We start from the raw sequence: 15,788 nt of genomic DNA, 5'->3' as shown, positions 1-15,788 counted from the left end.
TTCATAACTTTGATATTCAACTCTGTTCCCTACTTTCAAGGGCTGACACAATTGTGCCAGATTATTTGGAATGGACATGGCTTGGAGGAAATAATTCCAGTAGAAAATGCCCAGGAAAATACAAAGACACATTAAAGGTAAAGGTTCCCATCGCGCATATGTGCTAGACATTCCCAACTCTAGGGGGCAGTGCTCATCTCCATTTCAAAGCTGAAGAACCAGCACTGTCCAAAGACATCTCCATGGTCATGTGACTGACATGACTAAATGCCAAAGGCACACTGAACGCTGTTACCTTCGCACCAAAGGTGTACCCTATTTTTCTACTGCTAGGTTGGCAGAAGCTGGGACAAATAATGGGAGCTCACTCCGTTACCTGACGCTAGGGATCCGAACTGCCGACCTTTCTGATCTACAAGCTCAGAGTCTTAGCCACTGAGCCAATGCATCCTCAATATTTAGCTTTTAATGGAGAAAATGAAATTGTGGGAGTTCCTTCTTATCAGAGCAGCAAGAAAGCATGCTAGCTTGAGGTACACCTTCCAACATCGGTTTTTGACTCCTCAATATCCCTGGGAGAAAGTTGTGATGTAAGAAATCTTCTAGGTCCTATCATAACTGATCTTTTACACAACATCTGTCTCCTATTTTTATGCAGCCGAATAGAGAGCAGTGGAGGAAAAGAGCATTGTTCAAACAGCCTCCTGCATATACCCAATCCTTGGATTGGAAGAAGCACATTTCCAAGGAAAGTTTTTTTTTTTAAAGTGACTATGTTTGTAAAAGGCCAACCGTAGTAAAGAAAAGTTTGAGAAAAGGTTAGAAAATACAGGTAGTCCTCATTTAGTGACCATTCACAGTTTTGGTGGTGATGAAAAAGTAATTTTATGATCAATCCTCACATTTATGACCTTTGCAGATCTGTAAAGCAAAGGAAAGCTAAAGTAAGATCATAATAGCAATAGCACTTAGACTTATATAGTGCCTTACAATGCTTTTCATCCCTCTCTAAGCAGTTTACAGAGTCAGCATATTACCCCCAACAATCTGGGTCCTAATTTTACCAATCTCGGAAGGATGGAAGGCTGAGTCAACCTTGAGCCTGGTGAGATTCAAACTGCCAAATTGCAAGCAACCAGCAGTCAGCAGAAGCATCCTGCAGTACTGCATTCTAACCACTGCGCCACCATGGATCATGCCATGGTTTCAATTAGAGACCACTTCGTTTAATGAGCAAGTTTCCAGATGCAATTGTGGTCCGTAATAGCACATCCCAATCTGAATATGAGAAGCAATTGTTATTTTCCAAAATATTCAGAAACATACAAGATCTAGAAAATATCCCCCTCTCCCCATTTTTGTCTTGGAAGTCAGAACAATTTTCCTACTAGAAGATTAACAAAAGCATTTGCTCTCCTCTTCTAAATCAGCTGACTGGGCAAAACCCTGGTCATATGAAATGCTTCAATCTGCAAATATCTGGAGGGCAACATTGCCTTTGGAAATGTAGGCAGACACACTTCCTCTGAAAGGCAAGAGGACACAAGTTGTCCTCTGGTTTCCTAGTACTACAAGATTGTTCCATGATAAGCGACTTCCTTTGATCACTCTATTAATTTGTCATGAGTTTTATTGGATGGGGATGTGTATCAGTGTTCACTCTTTGCTACTTGCAAACTAAGCACAGAGTTAGGGGACAAAAAGAAAAAGTGTGTGCATGGACTGAAACATTAACAGGACACAGAGGTCATCTCATCTACAAATATTTAATCCTCATACAGAAGGGAAGAGCAGAACAAGTCTCAAACAAAGGAAGCCAAATTCCCAGTTTTGCTATGAAATCATTGGGTGGGCTCCCTGTGTACATAGCAACTGTGTTTGCTTGTTTTACATCTACTGCACCATCTCATTAAGGAGAATGTAAACTGAAATTATGTAATTGTCAGCCACCTAAAATGATTTGTTTTTAGGCCCGTAGCTCTCTCTACTGAAAATTAGCAGAGCTAATAGGAAAAGTTTAAAATAAAAACCAAAGAAACTACACAATCATTGTGCATGTGCAAACTATGACTTGAGGGGGGAAATGCCAAGGTTCACAAATTAAGCCAGCACAAATCATAAGAAAACCCTGCTTGGGGAGGTCTTTAAGCAGATGGCCTGAAATATTGAGTAATTGCAGTTGTTTTGAAGCATCAAGGATGGGCTCCCAAGAAACTCATAGCTTACAAGTGACATCCTTCATCAGACTATTGGCCCAAACCTACCATATTTTGTGGCTATGATGCACAGTTTGTGTAGCACTGAGAATGCACAGCAACTGGAAACATACTAAAAGTAAAGCATCTATTTCTTCCATCTCTGGGGTAAATATCACATTTCTGGTCTTAAAATTAAAGTTTGGATCATAATCTATGTAAATTGTCAGAATTTTAATCCCCTTCTAACATCGTTCCTTACATTTCTCTAGATACTCCCTTGCAAGTCCCATGTCTCTATTTTTGTTGCAAAACCACTAAGTGGAATTCAAAGAGTAGTACAAACATTCCATTCTCATTTGACAGTGAGTTTAAGCAAAACGTCAGAAAACAAGACTTATACACTGCAAATCCGATAATTATGATAAATTTAATATGTATAGGTTAAAGTAAGAGCCGATGTAAATTCTTGAAAGAATTGGTTTATATTTTTGAGCCCAGAAAAGTGCAAGAATGGAAATATGCACTTGGAATCTAGTGTGATAGAGAAACTAATGAGTAAGCCAAATCCCCCCTAAATTAATAAATAACAATGAGGGAAAGTATTTATATTGGGAGGTTTTAATGGAAACGCCTCAAAGAAGTAAGTCAAATGAGGCATCTGAGTCAGACTGAATTAAATAAATAAGTGAAATTAACATAATAGGGACCATATTCTATGTTGGGCTAAAGAAATAGATCTGATGAGGAATGAGAAGTAGCAATAGCAATAGCAGTTAGACTTATACACCGCTTCATAGGGCTTTCAGCCCTCTCTAAGCGGTTTACAGAGTCAGCATATTGCCCCCAACAACAATCCGGGTCCTCATTTTACCCACCTCGGAAGGATGGAAGGCTGAGTCAACCCTGAGTCGGTGATATTTGAACAGCCGAACTGCAGAACTGCAGTCAGCTGAAGTAGCCTGCAGTGCTGCATTTAACCACTGTGCCACCTCGGCTCTAAGTCACCGGAGGTGTGGCAAAGTAGTTCATAAAAGAAGTTTTCCCAACCCAGAACGCCACTATCTCAAAATGTGTATGTTTAGAATATCTGAACTGTGTTATCTTGAGGAATGGTAATGAGAATTATTTATCACCTCACACATCTGGAGGTAGTAGGTTGAAGAAACCCCAGGTATTGCCTCAGATGTAGGAGCTAATCCTCAGTGAATTATGAAATTTACTGATTGTACCCTGAATGCGTGACTTCTACAGGGCAGGAACCTTGCTTGAATAACTTCATGATCTCAAGCAACATGACAGTTCTTTCCTCACCCCAATTATTAAATAATTGTATGGTGAAACTATATGCAAGACTGTCAATATCTCACACACTCTTCCATGCAGCCATTAAATTAATATGACATTTTTGTGTCAGTTTTGCAGTCTTGTGAGGTTTGGGTGACTTTAAACAATTATGTTATTTGACTTGGAAAGAACACGCCAGTTAGGGGATTAGTAGTCTGAGATACCACACTGTTCTTCCTTACTTTGACCCTTTTCCTGTTATGGCTCCAATCTTCACCTCTGAGTGACAATTAATTGCCAAAGACAATTAGTGTATTATTAGTTTTGGACAAGGGATCATTGTGTTTAAGAAGTGGAGGTAAATTCTGCAACTGATATTCTTTCTCTGATAAGAAACTTTTTTCTATTTATTCAGGAGAACAACTCAAATAGTTTGCTTGGTCATTCAACTCCTGCCTGTCTCATTCTACAAACACAAACGCACCTGTTATACCTGTTAATGAGAAGCTTTAAGTTTTTTTTTAAAAAAAAAACAGTTGAACCCAACCGAGAGCACCAAAAACAAGAAAACAGCTTAACATAGCCAGCTTTAGGAGCAGACAGAATGGTGTTGAAGTAAATGGAAAATAAATGAAAATGGAAATTCTTTTCTTTGGCAAATCAAGCCCCACATTTTCTCTAAATGAGTCCTTTCACAAGTTACAGTTGATTAACCTGAGATCACTTTTCCAAGCTATTTTGGATTTCAATTCCATAATCAACACTAAGCATGGACATTATAAGAGTTCAAATATGGCTGACTAAGTGGACTGCTGGTCAACGAAAACTGTTGCAACAAGCCCATTGCTAAACCTAGATTTGAACTGGGTATTTCCTGAAAGACCAGAGGCATGTAAAACAGTGACTTTTCATCTTAATAGGTTCTGGCCATTGTTTTCAAGAATTCAGCCATTTGTGCGTCTACGTTGCTTCAATGATTGTAGCCTGCTGATGTCTCTGGTTCATCTATTGTGCTTGAAAAAGCAAAACAAATTTACCAAAAAAGGGAAAAGTGAGCAATTATAACAATTATACAGTTAAGGTTAGTTATTGATGAATCTATTACTGTTCCAAGCCTCTTTAATATTGATATTTTAATGAATTAAATCAAGCTACTCCAAAATTACAGGGAGGGGGTCGCTCAGTGGCTAAAATGCAGAGCTTTTCGATCAGTTTGGCGGTTCAAATCCCTAGCGCTGCATAACAGAGTGATCTCCCGTTACTTGTCCCAGCTTCTGCCAACCTAGCAGTTCGAAAACATGTAAAAATGCAAGCAGAAAAATAGGGACCACCTTGGTGGGAAGGTAACAGTGTTCCCTGCTCCTTTGGCGTTTAGTCATGCCAGCCACATGACCACGGAGACGTCTTCGGACAGTGCTGGCTCTTTGGCTTTGAAACGGAGATGAGCACCGCCCCCTAGAGTTGCAAACAACTAGCACATATATGCATGCGGAACCTTTACCTTTTACCTTTACTCCAAAGTTAAAAGTAAGAAGAATGACATGCAGAATTTTTTTTCTTTATTTATAGGCACTGTAGCTTTTACATGATGAATAGATTTTCTATTGAAGACTATTACGTCATTATTAATCCTGTTCCACATTGATAAACGTTTATGCTTTCTAGCATGAGGGTTTAATAATCTTCTCGGTATAAAATTGTCAGAAGCCTAATGAAAGCAAATTGTTTCCACCTTTGACTTCAGGAAATTAATAATCTTACAGCGCAACTACTCATATTTTCTCAGAAGTACATTTATGTGCACATTTCTTATTTTCTCCCTTTTCATCTCTTATTTAATTTTCTTTTGACTGTAATGCATTCAGTTTTGTATTTGTTTTTTCAATAAAAAGCAAAAGTTAAAGGATGGGAAAACCTTAAAATTATTTCTTGGGTAAGTGTGCACGTTAAACATTATTTATTGGTTTAGCTAGAACTATCCATCTGAAGCTCGATAAAACACAGAGCACCATTAGCTTGTTTTTAGCAGACAACTCAGTACATCTTCTGTGACAATCCTAAATATTCTTTTCTGGGACTCAAAGCACTTCTATGTCACATCAATTCCACTCCATTCAGATAGTTACAGCTATGGGAAGGTACTCAGCTCAGGCTGGAGCCCTGGAGCTACCACCATTGCCAAGCAGTATGTCAAGCAGGCAAAGGGGTTGAGTTAGATGAATACCAGATAGCAGCTGCCATTATATCTGAAGGGGCCACTTTTACTTCTTGTTGACAATGAATATCCCTCAAATTTTCTCAAGATTCTTGTGGAAGTTGTAGGTGGGAATAACTGGCTGATGATACTATTCCTCTTTTTGTCTTATCTTTCTCTGTCCCCAATTCAGATGATTTGGCTAGAACATTCCAGAAGGACTCACTTATGCCCAGGAGAAGGGAGGATCCTTGCTGGAAAAACAGATGCCCAGCTGCAGCTCCACCCAAACTACAAATTCTGATCTCAGACTAAGACTATAGGTCAGACATGTAGAGGGGAAACATAAGGTTTGCCAAGTGGCAAATTGCATTTTAAAGAATTTATGGTTCGTAAAACTTATACATTTAGAATCTAAAATGCTCGAATTGTTTCAATCAAGCAACATTTGTCAGTGAGCATATTCCTCCATATGTGTAGATCACAACTCCGAAAAGTGTGCAGAGAAGAACAACAAAGATGTTTAGGGGACTGAAGGCCAAAACATATGAAGAACGGTTGCAGGAACTGGGCATGGCTAGTTTAATGAAATGAAGGAGTAGGGGAGACATGATAGCAGTGCTCCAATATCTCAGGGGATGCCACAAAGGAGAGGGAGTCAAGCTGTTCTCCAAAGCACCTGAGGTTCAAGACAAGAAGCAATGGGTGGAAGCTAATCAAGGAGAGAAGCAACTTAGAACTGAGGAGAAATTTCCTGACAGTTAGAACAATTAATCAGTGGAACAACTTGCCTCCAGAAGTTGTGAATGTTCCAACACTGGAAATCTTTAAGAAGATGTTGGATAACAATTCATCTGAAGTGGTGTAGGGTTTCCTGCCTAAGCAGGGTATTGGACTGGAGGACCTCCAAGATTCCTTCCAACTCTGTTATTCTATTCTATTCTATCCTATCCTATCCTATCCTATCCTATCCTATCCTATCCTATCCTATCCTATCCTATCCTATCCTATATATTAATATTCTACTGTGGCTAGGTAAATTGGGGAATTATGGGGACTGAAGTCCACATATCTGATGGGACTCCATATTGGAGCAAATTTAATTTATTTAATAGAGAAAATATATGGCCACCAGTGGTGGGTTTCAAATTTTTTTACAACCTATTCTATAGGTGTGGCTTGTTTTGTCAGAGTGGCTTGGTGGTCATGTGACCAGGTGGGAGTGGCTTGGTGATCATGTGACTGGGTGAGAGTAGCTTGGCAGTCATGTGACTGGGTGGGAGTGGCCAATTCGATGTCACTGAATTCTTTGCCCCAAAGAATCACCTACAAAAAGAAGATGTAAAAAAGGAAAATTATTATTTTGTGCACTTACTACTTAAATAAGAATAAAATAAGTACACAAAACAATAAAACAGCTACTTACAGAAGAAATATGGCTGTCCTTGCTGGTGTTCAACATTACTGACCACCTTACAAACACACTTCCGGCCCTTCTGCCTCTTCCCTCTTCCTGGATTCACTCAGATGTTTTTAAAACTCACAGCCTGTTCACAACACACACTCTTCCACCTCCTCTGCCTCTTCCCTCTTCCTAGATTCACTCAGATGTTTTTAAAACTCACAGCCTGTGCACAACACACACTCTTCCAGCCAGTGACGTGCGGTGAGGTTTATACCTGGTGAGGCTCAGCTGGGCATCCTTTTGCGAAACAGCTCAGCAGGGCAGCGGTCGGCCTCGGCAGGGGGGGGGAATTTGCATCACGGGAGCAACCAAGCACCCGGGTCTGCAGCAAAGGCGCTTGGTGGCTCCCGTGATGCAAAGTGCCCTGTTGCCCCCCCGCTGTCCCGGCCTGCGTCTGCTGCTTCTCCAAGCTCCGCCGCTGGAAGTCCCGGATCGCCTCTGGGGGAAGGCTGAGTGAGAAACGGAGCGAAGCTTCTCCACGGCCTCCCGGCACTACGCAGAGGCTCTCACAGGAGCACGTGCCAGCGGCCGGTGGCCCAGAGCGACCCCGGCTGTGAGACAAGGGAGCGCTTAAAGTAGCCGCTGCCGCCATCACCGCACCACCGGGCGAAGGAGGGGCGGTGGCGGCGGCAGCGGCTGCTTTAAGCGCTCCCTTGTCTCGCAGCCAGGGCTGCTCCAGGCCGCCCGCCGCTGACACATGCTCCTGCAAGAGCCTCTGCGCAGCGCCGGGAGGCCGCAGAGAAGCTTCGCTCCGCTTCTCACCCAGCCTTCCCGCAGAGGCAATCCGGGACTTCCAGTGGTGGAGCCTGGAGAAGCAGGCCGGGGCAGCGGGCGGCAGCAGCGGGGATGGTGGGGCACTTTGCATCGCAGGAGCCGCCAAGCGCCCAGGTCTGCAGCAAAGAGCCAGCCTCCTCCTTCTCTCCCACGCCTCTCTCCTCTGAAGCACGCCCCGCCCAACATAAGCGTGCTCAAGAAGACATGATTCGCTGCTTGCAGATCAGGAGGCGGGAGAATTAGTGCCTCTTTTCCATCTGAACTTCTTTGCCTTTTAACTCTTTATTAACTTTTAGAAGGCGAAAAATTCCTTATGGAAAAGAGGCCCCGAGTTCTCTCGCCTCCTGCTTTGGTTAACACTAAGCAGACACCAAGCCACTGTGACCTGGAATCTGGTAGCAACTATCTTGGCTTTAATTATTTAAAAAAATATATTTAAATTTCTTTCTTTTTCCTGTGGAGACTGGTGAGGCTCCGCCTCCCTTGCCTCTAGTGACTGCACGTCCCTGCTTCCAGCCCCTCTGCCTCTTCCCTCTTCCTGGATTCACTCAGATGTTTTTTTAAAACCCACAGCCTGTGCACATGCACACACTCTTCCAGTAGCCCCTCTGCCTCTTCCCTCTTCACCAACATCTTCCCACCCCAGCCACTCACCAGTTCTTTCTTCTTCTGGTTCTTCTTCTGAGAACTTTTTGGCAGCATGGTGCAGATGGGAAGAGTGAAAGAGCGAACGAGGGGAGGGAGCATTCCGGTACGGGGCCTTCTGACCAACAGATACGGGAAGGCACACTAAATTTCACCATCCGATACGGCCGTACTAGGACGTACCGGTTGAAACTCACCCCTGATGGCTACCTATCTCATATACAGTATATAACTCTGTGGGCTAACAAAAATATTCTAAGGTTCTATCCACCTGTGCAGTCACTAGAAATCGTAAAGGACTTGATGGTACATAATCAACCATCCTAAGATTAATAACTGCATCAACTTTTTATTTTCTGTTCAAAATGCACCATTCATTTTGCAATTCTGAGCTTTTTTCTGACTACACTTTCCAATCAGAATATTGGTGCTCACAGCAAATGAGAGATCAATGCATCTTTCCCATGATTTCCCCATTCAGCCTTCCTCATATATGTTTGAGTTATTCATGATCAGTAGCACAAATAATTTGCAAGTTGCAAAGATGGTGAGTCTAATGCAGATACAAGAAGCACGTAAAGGTTTTCCGTTTCTTCCGCTGGCTTCTTGAGCCTCCCATGAATACAAATGCACCATCATTTTGGCGACGTGTTATTGGTGGAAATAATGGCTTACATAAAAAAAATAAATGGGCCATATTTGTGCACTGCCACTTTGTGTCCAAATATTAGAATAGAGCTAAACTACTCTGGTTGGGACAGTGGTGGGATTCAAATAATTTAACAACCGGTTCTCCGCCCTAATGATTTCTTCCAACAACCGGTTCACCAAACTGCTCAGGAAGTTAACAACCGGTTCTCCTGAAGTGGTGCGAACTGGCTGAATCCCACCACTGGATTGGGAGGCACACTTGGTCCTTCCAACCTCATTTTTATGCTTTGAGGACATGTAGGGCCTATGCAGGGATAACGTGAAACATTACTGAAATAGATTCTGGCACAAATCACAGTTCAGTAGCATAGTTCTTAGGGATTACCAGGGATTACAAGGGATTACCTGGCCTGCAAAAATCAAATTGGACTGCCAATAATATGCAAGTTGCCCACCATTGTGTTAAACGTTTTCACAAAAGAAAAAGGAAGTGATTCCTTTAAGCCTAGTGCAAGAGAAAACTATGGCTATTCTAAGAATAAATACATTGGGATTAAGATTGTCTTGATAAGGAGTAAAACAGCTTTACCTTTTTTGTGTGCAATCCAGATATGGTGGACATCAAGACTTATGAGAGTTGAAAATTATGAGAATTGAAGTTCAGCCTACTGAGGTATCACTTTGAGCTAAGGAAACTGATGCACTGTAATAATACTCTCATGAAATATACAAAGGGGGGTGGGGGTGAAGTCTGAATCTTGCTCTGTATTCCAGTAAACATGTTGACCTTGGGAAAAATCACTTAGCCCTTGTTTGCCTGGAATTCAGTCTATTTGTAAATTCAGTTGAAAGAAGCAAAGATCAGCTGTACTCTGTGTGTGTGTGTGTGTGTGTGTGTGTGCACCCGCGCGCGCGTGCATATGGGCTTAAATTGTATGTATGGTAAATTGGGATCCCACCCAAACTGCAGACAGATGTAAAAGTTTGCTGTAAGCAAATGCCAGGAGGAAATGCATGCCATGCATGCAAACAGCAAACAGAATCTGTTTGTGAGAACCACTTATAAGCCACAGAATTAATTGCAAAAAGGGGATCATTCATGCAATTTCTAAAGTGCCATGGACACAGGCCAACACATTTGTGAATTGCAATCTCTAAATTACTGTTCAGGACTAGAATTCTGGGTTGAAATATGCACGTGAGATAGCTCAAAGGTAGTTAACTGAAGGGCAGGGAGGTAATTTTTAAAAAGAGTAGTTAGATGAAGTAAAATTTTCATGCTCACCTTTTCAAACATATTCCCTTGTCACAAGTCAGACATACTTTGCTTTCCCAATGCAGTACATAAATGTCACTTCAAGAATAGGCAGAATAATCTGTTATGATTACAGAAACACTGCCTGGGCATTGGTTTGTTGAGATATACTGTATGCATTCCAAATCCATGTCTCTTTTTTCGCAACAGCATTTTGCTTGTGCAAGGGAAAACCCAAAGAGAAATAAATCTATAGAGATAACACCAATTTTCAAAACTCTTTTGTGGGCATAATACAACTGGTTAAAAACGCCTATAAGCAGTAATTGCTTCAACATGGGCAGCATATAAACTATGGAATTTTGTAGATCACGTGAAGTGTTAATACCACTTTATAATGCCTTGGTAAGGCCACACTGGGAATACTGCATTCAGTTTTGGTCGCCATGATGTAAAAAAGTTGTGGAGACTCTAGAAAGTGTGCAGAGAAGAGCAACAAAGATGATTAGGGGACTGGAGGTTAAAACATATGAAGAACGGTTGCATGAACTGGGTATGTCTAGTTTAATGAAAAGAAGGACTAGGGGAGACGTGATAGCAGTGTTCCAATATCTCAGGGGTTGCCACAAAGAAGAGGGAGTCAAACTATTCTCCAAGGCACCTGAGGGTAGAACAAGAAGCAATGGGTGGAAACTAGTCAAGGAGAGAAGCAACTTAGAACTGAAGAGAAATTTCCTGACAGTTAGAACAATTAATCAGTGGAACAGCTTGCCTCCAGAAGTCGTGAATGTTCCAACACTGGAAGTCTTTAAGAAGATGTTGGATAGCCATTTGTCTGAAACGGTAGTTTCCTGCCTTTCCTTCCTTTCCAAATCAAAGACAATATGAGAATGATTTTGAATACTTTGGAATACTATGAGGCCCACCCTGAAAAACAAATTTCTTTGATGTTTCTTGATGCACAGAAGACAACGTGAATTGGCAATTTCTACAACTGGAGCAGATGAACTTTGGTAAGAAATTTATTCAAACCATACGAATGATATATCATAAACAAACAGCAAAGATAATGGTAAATGGAGAATTGACAGATCCTATTGAAATAAAGAGAGGTACGAGACAAGGTTGCCCATTATCACCGTTACTCTTTGTCTTAACATTAGAAGTTTTAAACAGAAAGATCAGAGAAGAAGAAGAAATAAGAGGAATGAAAATTAAAAAAGAAGAATATAAGCTACAAGCGTTTGTGGATGATTTAGTTTTTATTCTTGAAGATCCACTAGAAACAACACTCAAATTGCTAGAAAGAATAGAGGAATATGGAAAAGTAGCAGGCTTGAAAATAAGCAAAGACAAAACAAAGATTATGACAAAGAATATACCAGCAAGACAAAAGGAAGAGTTGTCAGAAGCTTTGCGGATTCAAATTATAAGTAAGGTTAAATATTTGGGGATATACTTATCACCTAGATGCAGTACTCTCAAGGAGGACAATTATACTAGACTAAAACAACAAATTGCGACTGACTTGATGAAATGGGAAAATTTACAACTATCAATGATGGGAAGAATTTCTACAATTAAAATGAACATTCTACCTAGAATTTTATAACTGTTCCAGACAATCCCAATCAGATTGGGTAAGGATTTTTTTCAAGACCTAAACAAAATGGTTTTGAAGTTTATTTGGCAAGGGGAAAAAGCTAGAATAAAACTTAAACTGTTACTAGATGCTAGAATTAGAGGAGGATTGGGCTTACCTGATTGGGAGTTATACTACCAAGCAACAAACTTGAAGTGGATTAAGGAGTGGATAACACTAAAAAATTGTAGACTATTGAATGTAGAAGGTCATGCCTTACTGTTGGGATGGCATGCTTTTTATGGTATAAGGGAACTAAAGCACATGGCTATTTTAGAAGACATTATATAAGGGAGGCTTTGTTATTAAATTGGGAAAAGGTTAAAAGATTACACTATGAAAAATTCCAGTCTGGATATCAACAATTAAAGCATTTTCATATCCAATAATATATAAAAAGGAACAAACAGTTAGATATGTTGAAATATTGAATGCAGAGGGTGAACACAAATCTATCCAAGAGTTGAAACAAGAAGGGATAGAAATGAATTGGTATTCATATGTACAGATACAATCTAGATATAATGAAGATAGAAAATCCAAAGGTTTTTACAATAAAATGACTGAGTTAGACAAAATCTTAACAGGTACTGATGAAAAAGTAATTAAAAAACTATACGGATATTTATTGGAAGTTAAATTACAAGAAGAACAAGTTAAAGAAACTATGATAGCTTGGGGGAAAAAAATTAGGTATGGGATTGATTTAGAGAAATGGCAGAAACTGTGGTCTCAAAACTATAAAATGACAATGTCTACTGCATATAGAGAAAATTTGTATAAGATGTTTTACAGGTGGCATCTACCCCCAACGAGAATTGCAAGAATGTCCAAGAATAAATCAGAAAAGTGTTGGAAATGTCATCAGATACCGGGCTCATATTACCACATGTGGTGGACTTGCATTGAAGCTAAAAGATACTGGACTAAAATCCACATGTGGTTGGAGAAAATGACACACAAACAAATAGACTTTAAACCAGAAGTTTTTTTATTGGGAATCATACCAGTAATCTATAATAAAGACTTAAAATATCTGATTGTAAACGTGTTAACAGCAGCCAGAATCGTATTTTCAAAAAACTGGAAAAATGAAACAATACCAAAACAAGAAGAAATTATTCGAAAAATAATGGGCTGTGCTGAAATGAGTAAATTGACACTTGAAATTAGAGAACAAGAAGACAAGCAATTTTATAAGATATGGGACTTGTTTTATCAGTGGCTGGGGGAAAAAACTTGGAAATGAAAAATGTTTTACTCATGTTTTAACTGAAGGAGTTAAATGATAACACAATTATGCTGTGAAATAGGTTAACAACGATACAATGAAAAACTGATACATCTATGAATTGAATACTTTAGAATTTTTTGTTTTAAAAAGGATAAGGATAACAATGATTTATGTTATGTTATGTGATATAATGTACAACCCTAAGAACATATTACAATGATATCTTGTTGTTGATAAATAATTTTAATAAGGGAATAATTAAAAATTGGTGTATATATATATATATATATATATATATATATATATATATATATATATATATATATATGTGTGTGTGTGTGTGTGTGTGTGTGTGTGTAGTGACTATTTAGAATATTTTGTTGAAAAATGAAGGAATAAGATTTCTGTTTGAATGTATGATGTACAAGGATAATAATGAACATAAGCATACCTGATAGTTGATTGGTGGAATTATGCATAATTGAAAATAGTGATATACAAATATAAATGGTTGGTAATTTTTTTTTCTTTCACATGGGGATTATATAAAGGTATACTGTAATCAAATAGACAATCAAGAATGTAAGGGAATTATGATTTATTGGAAAAAATAATGCTAATTGTAATTGAACATATACTGTACAATGAAAGTGAGGTATTTAGTTATACTAGAAAAATCTGTAATGGTAAATGTTATTTGAGAATATGGATATTAAAACACCTGTAACCAGACGACATGCTGTATGTGATGATGTTTTTTTTGTCTTTTTTGTTTTTTTATTGTTGTGTGTTTGTGTTGTCTGTTTAATAAAAATAAAAATTTATATTAAAAAAAAAGATGTTGGATAGCCATTTGTCTGAAATGGTAGTTTCCTGCCTAGGCAGGGGGTTGGACTAGAAGACCTCCAAGGTCCCTTCCTACTCTGCTATTGTATTATTGTATAAACACTTATTACATATTGACTTTTTATACATTGGCTATTCATTAAATTGAGGTTTATTTAAATCCAGATTAAACTGAAATTTGAGGATTCCCAGACCTGGTAGATTCACTTCCAACTAGATTCTAAGATGATTTGCGGTTAGGGATTCCAAGAGTTGAAGTCGAACTGTTCTGGAGATCTTTAGATTGGAGGAAATCACTCCAGAGCAGCAGTGTTCAAAATGGCTTCCTCAGAACCCCAGGATTCCATGAGGGATAGAACACGACCATTTCTGTATAAATAATATGAAATGTATTATTGCCGGTGTATTGGTGTTTGCACCAAACATTAATTGTAACATTTTGTTCAAATAAAATCTATTTGAACAAAATTTAAAACTGATTTCATGGAATATTTGTTCAGACACCATTCCTTGGGTATCTCGAGGTTGAAGACCACTGCTCTAGAACAGCGTTTCTCAACTGTAGCCAATTTAAGATGTGTGATCTTGCTGGACATGCTGTCTAGCAAATTCTGAGAGTTTGTAAACCGGGGGCAAGGGGGGCGCTGAGGAAAGCAAGGGTATGGATGATGCTCTCCTACCAGCCCTTAGGCCAAAACAGCAGTCAGCTTCCTGCAGTGTTAAAGAATCTTGTATTGTCACTGCAGCTTTAGAGTGTTATAACAAAATTAACTTCTGAGGGTTTTCATATACACAAGCAGGAAAGGTAAGCAGAGTGCCCATTTATACTCACCATAGGTCATAGGGCTCCACTAATATTGCTGGCATCCAATTATTTAGTGTGTTTTATACACTGAGCTTTCAGAAAAAGTTATACAGCTAAGGAAATGCCATCTTCAGTCTTCACCTTCTAGGCTAATGAGAAATGCAAATGACCTTCCACAATGATTCTTTTTTAAACTGCCTGCCTGCCTGCAGAAAACACCATCAAAGAAAAGGATAACCTCTTGTTTGTTTTCCTTATTCTCTGAAATCTACCAGCAAATGTCATTAAATAACAGTAATACTGAACTTGAAAATCTTTGAAGGCAGAATCTGTCTGACTTTCTCTGGGTTTGGAAGCTAGGATTTGGTTTGCCTGCTACTTGGATGGGAGATCAATAACTACAAACCAGGTTTTCTATGCTGCTACCAAGAAAACTACATAGAAGCGATTATGAAATCACCAGAAATGAAAAGTGAGAGGAGGAAGACTCTGGTGGCGCAGTGGTTAGAATGCAGTACTGCAGGCTACTTCTGATGACTGCCGGTTGCCTGTAATTTGGCAGTTTGAATCTCACCCGACAAAAGCTTGACTCAGCCTTCCATCCTTCTGAGCTCGGTAAAATGAGGACCCAGATTGTTGGGGGCAACAGGCTGACTCTGTAAACCGCTTAGAAAGGCTATAAAAGCACTGTGAAGAGATATATGTCTAAGTGTTATTGCTATTAATCTATGCAAATTACTTCATTCTCCTGTTGTACCAAAGAAAGGTCCTCAGTTGTCCTGGCATTCAGTTGAG

The 15,788-nt window shown here is 39.5% G+C and overlaps 1 long non-coding RNA gene across 5 annotated transcripts in view; it reads right to left on the bottom strand.

Moving 5' to 3' along the window:
• Nucleotides 1-9,929, bottom strand: part of LOC116512555 — a 59,521-nt gene extending 49,592 nt beyond the window's left edge. For all 5 annotated transcript variants that reach the window (XR_004255897.1, XR_004255894.1, XR_004255896.1 and 2 more), the window contains exon 1: nt 9,801-9,929. This is a non-coding gene — a long non-coding RNA (uncharacterized LOC116512555). The remainder of the gene's footprint in view (nt 1-9,800) is intronic.
• Nucleotides 9,930-15,788: the final 5,859 nt, after the last annotated feature.

Source organism: Thamnophis elegans, chromosome 8, assembly GCF_009769535.1.
Source record: "Thamnophis elegans isolate rThaEle1 chromosome 8, rThaEle1.pri, whole genome shotgun sequence".
Classification (NCBI taxonomy): domain Eukaryota; kingdom Metazoa; phylum Chordata; class Lepidosauria; order Squamata; family Colubridae; genus Thamnophis; species Thamnophis elegans.
Note: the sequence above shows the minus strand (reverse complement) of the source record. Positions and strands in the feature narration are given on the sequence as shown.